Genomic DNA, 12,799 nt, shown 5'->3' on the forward strand with positions numbered 1-12,799 from the left:
TTCCTCATGTTGTCATGGGGCAGGAGATGAGGGAAAATGGGATGATGCTAAGGAAGGAGAGGGGATATCCCTTGTAGTAGTGCATACTGCTCATATTCCCTAATCTCTCAATAAAGGATTGCGACGAGTCAGTGCAGGCCCTGAGGCTAGTGGATACAATTTCTAGGCTGAATGCTCAACAACAAAACAAGAGCAGAGCCATTGCTGCTCTTTCCCAACAGCTGGCTGCTTTGGGCAGCCTCCTTTGCTTAAAGCCAGCCCTGACTGACAACCTGAGATCCAATTTGAGAGGTGCTGCTAGGTACTGCTCCCTGTTCATGGCCCATAATAGTACTACAGCCCCTGAGGTCCCCATAGTTCTGAGTGCACAACAGGATAACACAAAATACACATGGCAGGTGGGGAGGTGGGTGGGAAGGAGTAGTGTCATTAAAAGAATCCAAAATTATCCCTTATTTCCAAAGTTACTTGATTTCTTTGAAGACCACTCATGAAAGATAGCTTGGATTCAGGTCTACATTTTGCCCCAGTTTTGGCTACTCTAGAAGCCCAAGAGAGATGCAAATCTAGAAAGGGAATATTTTAAAACTACAGCAGAAAAAAAAAAAAATGTAGAAAGTTAGGCAAGCCAGCCCTTTCCAGAATTTTTTTTTTTTTTTTTTTTAATACTATAATAGGATATCAGAAACATGTCTGGGAGGATAAATGTAGCTATAAAACTGTTTGCTTTCCAGCAATCTCTTTTTAGAATAATATTCCCATAAGGCTACTATCACCCTCTTGAATTTATACCATAGGGACCAAGTATCCCACCCGAAGCCCTGACAAAAAGGCTTAAAACTATGTATTGGGAGCAGGAAGAGTAGTTACCTGCAGATCAGCGACTTAAGTAATAGGACTCTGCTGTTTTGTTCAGCTTTTATCTTGGGCAATTATTTTTACAGACTACTCTAAGTTCACAGTAACACACTAGTTCAAATCAATTTTACATAATTTTGAAGAAAGCTGGTTTGTTCCATGAGTGCTTAAACTGATCTTAGGCCATGATATTCCAACTGATAACCATTTGAGGTGCAGGGGAGCAGAGGCAAAGGGTAATTTCTGGTCAGGTCAGTTCCTTAGTCCATCTCATCACCAGCTCACAGGAACACAATTGGTCAACAGAAGGAAAGGAGGGATAGCACCGGCCCCAACACGGATAAAGTAACATTCCTCTAGACATTCACTTTTTGTTTTATAGTATAATACTTGCTCTTTATAATTCTTATAATCACAGATTTTTTTCTTCAATGAAAGTTTTGCAAATATTTTCTAATCTTAATTCCAGTACCTGCTGTTTGAAATTTCATAGCATTTTAATGAAGCTTTATTTTCATTTTTTGTTCTGGAGAAACTAAAGGATATCTAAACCGGTCTTCAAGTAAAACAGTTACGGAATTATACTATTTGCGTGGTTTGTGCATGACATCTACTTTCTCAAAATATTCACACAACATAGGAAATCTTTACTTCAACAAGACAAAACGTTTTTAAATCATTTCACCAATTCCATTCAGTGACTGTCTGCAAAATGATAGATTAATATAGTTTAATACTTTTGTCCTTTGTTTTCCTGATAGATATCGGAGTCCAGTAAGGACTTAGCTATAGTGTGAAAATACATAGCTTATTCTCCAGTTCATGAGCACAATAAACTCTAAATCACTACACTTAAAATATAATTGAAATGTTGTTTAAGTAAGCTCAGTACATGGGTATCTGAATTATATTGTGGTGATTACAGCTTGACCCTGAATCCCACAGCAACATGGAAGACTTTTTTGATGTTGTGACTGTGAATTATATAGACAGAAGTAATAGATTTTCATCTTGCAGCCAATTTCTGCAAAGTTTTGTTTTTACTAGGTGACATTATCTTAGCTTGACACTGCAAACATCCATTTTAAAGTGGTCTTCTAGTTTTTGGGGTTTTGTCATTTAACTAGAACTTAGATTGACATTGTGGATCATAACAGCCCTTGATGAGCATCCAGTAATTTAGGAGCCTTCTTTAGTAATACAGATTTTTAGCATAACATTCTTCTGTTATTAGAGTTGCCCAGTGACCCTAATTTCATAATATTTCCTGCAGATGGTCAGAAATAACATGCATGCAATGATAAAGAGGAGAAAGCAAATTTCAAAACAATTACACAGTCTTCATTACAGAAGTGTTGTTTTAGTAATTAAGTGTGGAACTGCACATATGGTATCTGATTTATCCTCATATTTTCACTTATCCAAACCTGCTATGACAATATTAATGTAAATGTAACCGGTTTTCAGTCAGTCTGGGAGCACAGAAAAGCTAGATTTTTTTTTCTTTTTCCACCACTGATTCCACTTTTTTTTCCACTAGAAACTAGGAGAAAGAAAAGTAGGCTCAATGTCATAAGTGTATATATTGAGGACTTCTCTCCCTTATGTCTTTCAAGGAAAGAGCTACCTCATTTAATTCTCTTTTGGTGGATCATGAGTTATGTTTTTCTGGTTTAGGATTATTTCATTAATATTTTTACTCTTAGCAGATACTAAGATGTACAGCAAACAAGAACAGTTTTTCTAGTGAGATTTGTCAAAGGCTTCTACCCTCTGCCTAAAAATTTTACACTAAAATTTAATTTCTGCTGAAGAGAAAAATGGCACAGTGTCATAACACAGAGCATGAGAAAAATATTTCTCGATCCATAGTTTGTTGGTTTTTTTTCCTAAGGATATTTAAGAGCATGCTCTGAAGTTTTTGTTAGTTTATATGTAAAACTGCTTAATTTTGTCTTCACTTTCCACTCCGTTCTTTAATCCCAATTCTGCCAAATTCTGCCCCTTCATTGGTGAGCAGTTATGTGGCTTCTCCTGGGTATCTTACTGTTCAGCTCCTAGAAAGCTTAGCCTTTTATTTTCTGTTTTCCATTTCCTGGTAATTTTGAGAGACTAAGTAAACTCAGAAATGTACTATATTAGAAATCTATGGGTAACAGCTCTTAAAAGGTATTTGTTAATATTTGAAAACTCAAAGATATCAAATTTTCCTACAGTGATAACAACAGATTTCAGATTAATATACTTGCCTAGACACATAATTTTCAGTTGGGAAACTTCAACTCTGAAGCTTCTCTTTTATCACTCATCTTTGTAAATTAACTTAACCTTCACTGCGCACTGCTTATTCATTCATGTTTTGCATTCTATGTAGACGGAAAGGAGTTTGACTGCCTTCTGCAGCACTTTTCTATTTCTTTGTGCCTCAATTTAAATTAAAGGTGGTGTTTTAACTTACAAAGTTTTACAGTTGACATTTTGTGTTCAAATTTTTTTCAGCAAATGGTATTCCTTCTTGCCCTCCCTACTTGGCCATGGCTTGTAGATTGGTGGACCTTGTCAAAGGTCACCTCAAAAATCCAGTTCCAGTGAGAAATAGCTAAACAACGCTAAAGAATCTCAAAAATTACCAAATCATCATATTCCTTAAAAACAACAAGCTGGGTCTTACAGGGATGTTAATGGATATAAACCAGTGTGCCCCAGCATCCTTCTGCTGCATGATGGGATAAGAAAATTAATGTTGAAAATAAAAATTATAATCTGAGGCCTTAAGAATCTCAGATGTAGGGGAAGTTTAAAGTGAGTCTTTACTTCGAATTTTATTAAAAAAAAAAAAGAGAATTATTTTCTTCAATACTTGTATATAATATTGTATCTCTTTTTTTTTGTAGGAACCCCAACTTAATACTTAAATAACACAGACTTTTAAAATTCAGAATTTCTATGCAAGCATAAATTCTATGGCTTACTTTCTTTGTTAGAAAGAACAAAGATATGAGAATCCTTACTTATGTTATAACCATTAAGAACTTCATGATCAGACCCTTTAAGCTTTCTTTCAGCATTTACACACATGATAATTCTAGGAACAAATACCCAGTTTATCATAAATACAAGACTAACTCACTAAATTTGGACCTTTTGTCTCACACAAACAAAGCAGAGAATGATAAACCCAAAATTACTAGCCATATTACTTCACATCGTTCTTGGAGGAGTCAGATGTAGCACATAAATTAATAAAAACAAACTAAATCATTACAGTCAGCAAATCGTATCACAAAATTTCATTTATCTCTCTTTAATAATATGAGAGCTGTTCTATCTCAGAAATTATGATGGGGGGGCATTATTTTTTATATTGATTTCTGAAGCGTTAGGGATAGAAACCAAATTTTCAGTATCACTTTATTAAATTTTTATGTATGTACCACATATATTTTTACAAAGACAAGCATAGGAACACTCTTAAAAGTTTACTAATGCATGGAAGAAGTTACCAAGAACTTAGAGCAGTAGATGAATATGACTATCACACTGAAAAGATATGAAGAACACAAATATATTAAAATATTAGATTTTTGGTCCATAGGGGACACCAATTTTACGATCTGCTGCCTGAAGCACTCTTGTAATGCTTCAAATGAAACCCCCAAGGTGCAGCTAACCTGCCCCCATCCTGCTGACTGCAACAAGAACGTACAAATATAGACCATTCAACTATTTTTGTGACAATAATTCTCTAAGCAAAAAAGAAAAGAATCAGCAACACAGTTTAAATTCACTTGAAAAACTGTTTCCAGTTTAAAGAATAATTAGCATAATACAAAAGTTAAGTCCCTGGAGTGATGTTAATTATAATATTTTCTTTTAGTGTCCCAAGGAAAGAACTAAATCAGCTCATGCATCAATGAGTAGAACATTTTTTACAGAATATTACTGTTTATCAAAAACAGCCTGGAGAAAAAAATCATAAAATCTAAAATAGAAATGTAATATTCATGTTAAAATACTACCATAATACTCATTACTGGTAGGGTTCTGAATTACACAAGAATATAAAGGTAGTATAAATGGAAGACAAAAGCATAAGATATATGTTAGAGGACCAACAAATTTAAAATTAATATTTTAACTCTCTCCTATATTAGCTAAGACATTTACCTTAAAAAAACATAGGAAATAAATACAAAACATGATAAGTCTTCAAACTATCATAACATGGTGCTGTGTCTTGTGGTTTATTTTAAATAAGAACTATCTCTGCCAAAGGACTTGATAATATGGAAGAACAGCAATGTGATAAAGTGTGTTTCAATTTGGAAATCAGCACTCAAGATTAAAAACATTGATTTCTCACTGAAGGTGAGGTTATGGCGAATCTTGGCTGATGCAAGGAGAGGGAGAACCCATGCAACTTAATTTTACAAGGGCAAGCCAAAAATACTGTCAGGAAGAGCGTCTCTTCCTTCTCTGTGGCCTTTCTGCTGCTAAAACAGAAGATGAGCTGAACTTATGTTTCCATCTTGAAACAGAGTGAAGAAGAAAAGAAAGACTCACTGTTAAAATAAGATGTTTCATTTCAGTATCAGGTTTTGCACTCCTATAAATACTGTAGGGCTAACTGAGCAAATGGTTGGAAATGATAGTGGGTTTCTGACCATTTTCTGAGCTTTCACCTTTCAGACATGAGGAATGCCTGGACAACACTGAGAAAATCTGCCATTACTAATAGGCTCTTGGTCTCAGATTTTATTTTAGAGGTTCAACAATCTCAAATCTTTCATAAAAAGTGAATAGTCACCAAGATATTGTATAAACAATGTCTTACAAAGGTTTTTTTCTGGTTTTTGTTGACTTAAATCAGGCCCTTAGCAGGGAAAAATTAGCCACTGCTAAAAATGGTGATGTAAAAGCAACAAAAAACATTCTAAAATGCGCCAAAATAACTCTCCTTCTCCTGAAACAAAACTGCAAATGTAAAAATCATTTTCAAAATGAACATGGTGCATCTCTTCTATTACCTATGTGCAAGAGGTTATTTTCTGTGGTATTAATAGAAACTTGGACTGCTGCAACTCTAAAAGGTAGTTATTTGTGTATTGGTCATTCATACATGTGCATTTAACTTTCCATTACACCAAAATAGAATTTGTCCTCAGAAAGAAGATGCTAGTCTTTTCTGTTTATACACTAAATGCGTTTCAATCTTATATTAAAAAAAAAACCAACCTGGTAGTGCCAGGGATCATTTCTTAAAAGAAAACTCGGATTTTAATAGTCCTTCTATACAGAAAAAACTGTAGTTAAAAACTGTAGTTGTACTTGGTGCTCTCTCACCTAGACTTCACACAGAGAACAAATATGTCCAAGGAATGATAGCCAAGGAATTTTTATGCTGGTCTTGACTAGAGGCCATATTGCTATGCTTTCCTGGAAAAACAGAAATCCTTTTGTAGCAAGTTCTGGAATATATAACTCACAGCAGAATTTTCTTCCTAATCTATTTTACTTCTCTTCTTCTATTATTTCTATGTATTTTGTCTTTATATGTAGACAGATATTGCAACCTTTCAGAATGCTGGTCATCAACATCTTGAGTTAGATCACATCTAGCATACTGAATCATGTTTTGGGTCCCCTGGTGCAAGAAAACTGTGGATAGACTAGAGTAAATTAAGTGAAAAGATAATGACCATGCACTGAAACGTGGAGGTTCAGACTCGATTTAAAGAGCAACTTTTTCACAGTTATTTTGACCACTCTTCACTTTTTTCCTAAATAAATCTTCTTACATTATCATTGCATTTTCATGAATCTAATACTTATGTTGCTCCTGTTTCTTGTTATCACTGGAAGGATATGGATGTCACCAAATACAGTCCTCATGCTAAAGGGTTATTTATATAATAGTAGTATCAGCAGTACTATTTCCAGTCTCTAATGGAAAGAAAAGTTGTATTTCTTTTATTTCTACTCTTGCACGTTAATTAAGATTTCCGTTGATCTGCTACAATGATGTGAAAGTGCTTCTTTCTTTCTTTTCTACTAATTATGATTGACAAAGTTTAACAAAACCCATAAGTAACACACATTATCAGTTATAACAGAGTTTTAAATAAAGTTTATGAAAGAAAATGTATTTTTTAAAAATACAATTTGAAATGTTCAACTTTGAAGCAAGTCATAATCTGCAAGCTCTTTCACAAAGAAGTTTATTTGCATTACTTATCAAGAAAGAGAAAATTTTCTAGCTGTTTTTGTTTCATCACTAATTGATTTGTTTAAATGTCATTAAAAGTATAATGATTTACATATTATTTAGGAAGATAAAGTTCTTTTGTAATAAAATATGTACAATTCAGAGGCACAACAAAGAAATAATCTAAAATATTTTGTTTCCTAATGGAAACAAAATTAGACAAAGTAATAAACCAGAAGTTCTTAGCATTTAATAGAAGAGCAGTTTTAGTAAGGAATAACATTTTAACTGGTTCATGTTATGAGCTATTTTAAGATTATTTTATTTCTTTTTGCAGGTATTAAGAACTTCGTGAAGAAACTAAAATGAGTGCAGAAAGTTTTTAATATGCTGGTTTAAAAATGATTGTGGCTTTTAACACAAAAACACCCATTCACTGGTAAAAATATTTCAGAACTACAATACGCCTTACTTAGAGGAAAATGAGAAAAAAGCTTGCTCTGCCAGGAAAAGAAAGAAGTATTTTAAATATCCTTCATCTTCCTACTAACATTTTCAAGTACTTTATTATACAAATAAGTCTTTCTGAAGCCTGTTCTGAAAAGCACTGCTGGACACCAACCTCAATTAATTCAAATGCAAATAAACTGTGAACTTCAACCTACTTCAAGCAATCAGTGCAAGCGTTGCCAACTCTCCCCTCATTTAACTCTTTAGAACTTATTTTCTCAAGATTTGCACAACTCAGCAATGCAAACAAATAATTCACCACTAATTTTACTTAGTGTATGATAAGAAGACTGATTAATTGAATAGATTTACTGTTATCATTCCTAGAGTAGTAATGGTAAGTACCTGCATAGACATTGCTATCAAATAAAGCTATGAATAGAAAACAAATACATATTTTCAAGTCATTCCTATAGCCACTTGGTAAGAAACTACACCTAGCTAGATCACAACAGGTTGGCTGATTTGAACTTACTGCATTACATCTCTTGGCCAACACACTCTGCCCATAGAAACAGAGGTGTCAATGACAAAGAGGAAATAGGCAAATGATACTGGCAAATGAGGAGCATTTTTGTAGTTTTTCTGCCACGTTAACTGTGCAGAAATTTGTTTATCTGTACTGGCCCAACTGAATGAAAATGCATATATTAATAAAAGTAAGTGCTAGAAAGGCATACAACCTACCTACTAGGATACAAGACTTTGTACCTAGAGGTTATTTAAGTAACCTCAAAACTAAGAAAAGAAAGTTAGCCTGTGTGTTTGATTTCTCTTGGCTACATTCCCTGGGCACTAGTCACCTTTGATACTTGGAGGTGCTAAAGAAAGTTTCATACAGCACTGTTTTCAAAGGTGCTGGTCAACCACAACTCTTATTCAACCCACAGCTTTCTCAGTATCTCTTTATTACAGAGACAAAGTTTCAGCTCTTTTCTTTGACTTTTCTGTCTACCAAGAGGCAAGGTACCAAAGCACTGTACCAAATATGTACAGAAATACATGCATTTATCCCTAGGAGGAAGAAAGAAAACAAACAAACAAACAAAGAACCACAAAACATTTTTTATTTATTAGAGATATAGTTAATATGGTTGAAATATTTTTTTTTCCCTAGGATTGAATATGTTTGCTTTTTTAAACACAGACTGAAGATTTTTTTATAAACTCATATAAAAAAATATCAGAACGACAAACCGACATGATTATCTAGATCTAGAACACACCTAGAACTGAGCAACCATAGCATTTGTGGATTTTTGTTTTTACTGAGTACCATTTACTGTCAAAGGTTGCAGCCCAGCAAATAGCCAAGTGATCCACTATCAAGTGTAAGCTTAAGATGCCTGGCAGGTTATATGTGTGTTGATATCATCAATAATTGTAAGCATATGCCCCCATGTGCACATCTTTGTGTGTTGGTGAGTGTAAGCAGGGTCTATAATACAACACTGTAAACAGGGGGTTTCCCTGAGTACTGATTTTATGACAAAGCTCCTCCCTGCATTAGTTCTGCAGTCAGCTGTTTGGTCCATTCATAAGCATCAAGTTTTCCTCAACTTTTGAATGGTGTTGTTAAAGGTGTTAGAACTGCACAATATACAAAAACACGGCCTTACAAGTATACAAATATGCCTGAAGAAAGATTACTACTGAAGACAGATTTTTGTAATCAGAAAACATGACCAAAATGGCTATGGACCACACTTGGTTTGCATGTATATTTAGAACACCATTTTGTTGAAAAATAGCAGTGCCATTTTACTTCCTTGAGAGTCTACATATCATTTCAAAGCTCATTTTTTTAAACGTGATTTATAAAATAACACAGTTGAATTCATATGAAGCCAAAACATTACATAGAATATACAAGCAGATATAAGTTATAAATTTAAAAGACAGAATTAATGTCTTGGCATCAAAGTTTATCATCTGATTGATGCTGGTAAAATGACTGATCTCAGCAAGATCAATGACTTGTAACTCGTGTAATGATAGATATAGTCCCTTTGCAGCTGACAGGACTACATGTATGAATATAAACTATTCAAGTGAACAAGAATCTGCAGATTTAAACCCTGTATATTTACAGATAAACATTAAAAGTAGGGCCACAGAATTAATGGGTTGGGATTATTCAGTTGGAGTGGTTTTTCCCTTAGTTAAAGCACTGTTTGCACCACATGCTTCAAAATCAACTTTTCCAAAATATTTTCATGATGTCTACTTTAGAAAGCAAGCATCCTGAATCTGCATACTTTTAAAAGTATAATTATTTAAAATTATATCAAAATAAATTAATATTCGTGTCAATGGCAGATGATAAGACCTGTCGTAGCTGATGGGTAGACTGTTAACAAATGTTTACAACTAGTGTAAGTGCTGTGTAATAAACTTACTTTCCCTATAATTTGAGAGAGGAAGGCAATAGCTGCTTTATAACTTCAGGGGGTGGGAGTGGGAGAGGGAGACAATAAAACATATGTATTCCCTAATTTTATTTAAATGTAATGAAAGTCTCAGCAAGCTAAACTACTTTCTCCTTAATTTGTTTGCTTTTAACTTTAATCTTCGGTAGATCTAAGTTGCTGCCAGATGGTTATCTTTGTATTCTAGCTGATAAAAATATTCAGTAGAAACAACCCACCTTAAAATTAAATAAATGATGCGGGAGTAAAACAATACTATAATAATATGAAACAAATGCCTTTCATCAGCTTCATCTCACCAGCAAAAGTTACCTCACACTCACAATTACTACAAGTGCTAGCACTCACGCAGGACAAACAGGTTAAAAAAAAAAATAACAATAATTTTTTAAAAATCCCACACCAAACCTGTGGTTTAGGTCCCAGTTCCAAAGAAAGTTCATCACAGCCATGAAGTATAAATTGCTACATAATGTTAAAAAATATAGGGTGGGGACCTCCTTTGCCTGCTTGTTCCATTCAGCCATCTCAGTAGCACTGGCTACGTGCAGCAGCAGCCCATTGCTTCTGGAATCAGCCTTAACCTCAGACAGAAATCCCTGCATGGCACTCTGCTCTGCGTGTGCAGAAATCCCTGTGTGGCACTCTGCTCTGAGTGTGCAGAACTCTGACAACTCACAGAAGCAGTAGAAAAACACTCTGTGAAGCAGAGCACCCTACCAACCTTGCGAAATGATAAACACAGCTAAAAGAGCAAGACATTGAATCTGCCCACACTTCCCAGTTCCATTCAATTATGGACAACAGCAGACCTATAATGCAAAATAATACAGTGTTAGCAGAGATTTGCATTTACACCTAGTTGTAGCCTGAAGGAAGGCCTGACATTCATCTCATCAGTCAATACCAAAGGAAACAATCCTCAACTTTCTCGGGCACACATACACACCACATTGACCTTGGAGGTAGAGGTGGGGATGATCCCTTTCAGAAAGCTGCTGTTTCACAAGTTCAGCATTACAGCGTTAAGTTGCTTGTCAAGTAACAAGGTATCGCCGTCCTTCTGTTACACACGCAAACAGACACGCATAAGAACACAGAGCAACGTGAGGCTATGCTTCTTAATCCTCTTTAATTCCTGCTTTGCTCTCTACTTCCCAGAATAACCTTACATATCCCTTCTGCCACCAGACAGAATCAGAGCTTTTCTTGTCCCCGATACTAGTGTTTTATAAAGCAGCTTCTATAACATCTTTTGATATCTTTTTATAACAGTCAAGCTTTCCAAAATATTTTCAAACATTTAAACATTAGCCTGGCAGCAAGTTTTTGAGAAAAATAAGCCTCTAACTTCTCATTCTAGATCTATCTTTTGTTTTCAGAGAGAGCCCTTTTCACCAAAAACTGCACACCTCTTTTTCCAAGCGTTCCCTCTAAGGGCTCACAAGCTCCCAACTTTGCTCTGCCTTTGACTGTTGGCTCCTCCATCGCATTTGTTACCTCACTACCACTTATATGCAAATATCAACTGAAAAAAAAAAATATACACATATGTATATATATATATATCTCCTGCTTACCTTATACAAGAGTCACCAAAGTCCACACGGGAAAAAAAAGAAAAAGAGAAAAACTCCAGGTCCCCGTGCAAGAATCGCCCCCGAGAGAAGAACACTTCTTCGCCTAACAAAGCCAACAGCGGACCCGCCGCGATCCGCGAGGGAGCCGGCTAGTCCGGAGAAAACTCGACGCAATTCCCGGCACGGCGCTTCCCGCCGGGTCCAGCCGTGCAGCGCGAAGCCGCGGCCCCGAGGCGCGGCGGGGAGGCGGCGCGGGGCGCCCGCCCTTCAGCACCCGCCGGGCCGCGGACAGCACCGGCCCCGTGAGCCGCGCCGAGCCCCTGAGCCGCCCCCGCCGCCGCTCGGCTCCGCTCGGCCCGTCTCAGCCCGCCCCTCGCCCCGCCCCCGGCCCGCCCCCCAGGCTGCCGGCATCACCGTACGTGGGGCGAAACTTGCTCTCAACTCCCCCCTCCCCTTTTTAATTTTTTTTTTAATTTGTTTTTACTAACGTCTCATATTGCACCTCCCCTTCTCGCCAAAGGGCCAACCGCCCAGAGCTGTCGCCCTGATGGAGTTCACTGTTTTCTCCCTTCGGTCTCCCCTCCGCAGGGGCATTGCCCCCCTGCCCGTCCCTCGGCTGCCCCCACTTCGCCTGGTCCCCGCATAACATCAGAGACGGAAGTCCTCTCCCAGAGCAGCTGCACCCAGAAGACTTTGGACACGGGTGCCTGCAGAAAGAAGACCAACTGCTGTGAAACAGTGAGTGGTTCCCATCTGGAGCACAGAGGTTTATTGTGCTTCCATTTTTAAAGCAGACTGGGTGTTATGCAATATTTATACGCTTTAATATATGAACCCACTATCCGAAAGCTCAAATATGCTGGAGGCTCTGCACAGACTGCATCGGTAATCCCAGTCATCCATATCAAGTTTTAGTGCCCCGAGTGTTGAGGTAGAGTTTCTCAGTGGTAACCCATGCTATAACACACTGACAAATTCCTGTAAATCATCTTCAGTTATGAAAGATAAGGAAACAAATTGCCCTGATATAAGACTATTAATTACATCCTCTATTTATAGGACAGATAACAGGTACCTCTGGATGAACAGAAGAAACAACAAAAAAGCCAGAAGATAACAGTCTAAAATTAGAAATATATTTACATGAAGTTAAGCAAAGAAACAATAGTTTGAAGTCTCACTTGAATTTGCTTTTATGTGAGATAAAAGATTTAATT

At 36.5% G+C, this 12,799-nt stretch overlaps 1 protein-coding gene across 1 annotated transcript in view; it reads right to left on the minus strand.

Moving 5' to 3' along the window:
• The window catches only part of FSTL5 (follistatin like 5), a gene marked incomplete at its 3' end in the record, with an annotated part of 301,118 nt that extends 289,472 nt beyond the window's left edge, over positions 1-11,646 (minus strand). The window contains exon 1 of the mRNA XM_082051029.1: positions 11,583-11,646. The remainder of the gene's footprint in view (positions 1-11,582) is intronic.
• Positions 11,647-12,799: the final 1,153 nt, after the last annotated feature.

This window comes from Streptopelia decaocto, assembly GCF_964273445.1.
Source record: "Streptopelia decaocto genome assembly, chromosome: 4".
NCBI classification, from domain to species: Eukaryota; Metazoa; Chordata; class Aves; order Columbiformes; family Columbidae; genus Streptopelia; species Streptopelia decaocto.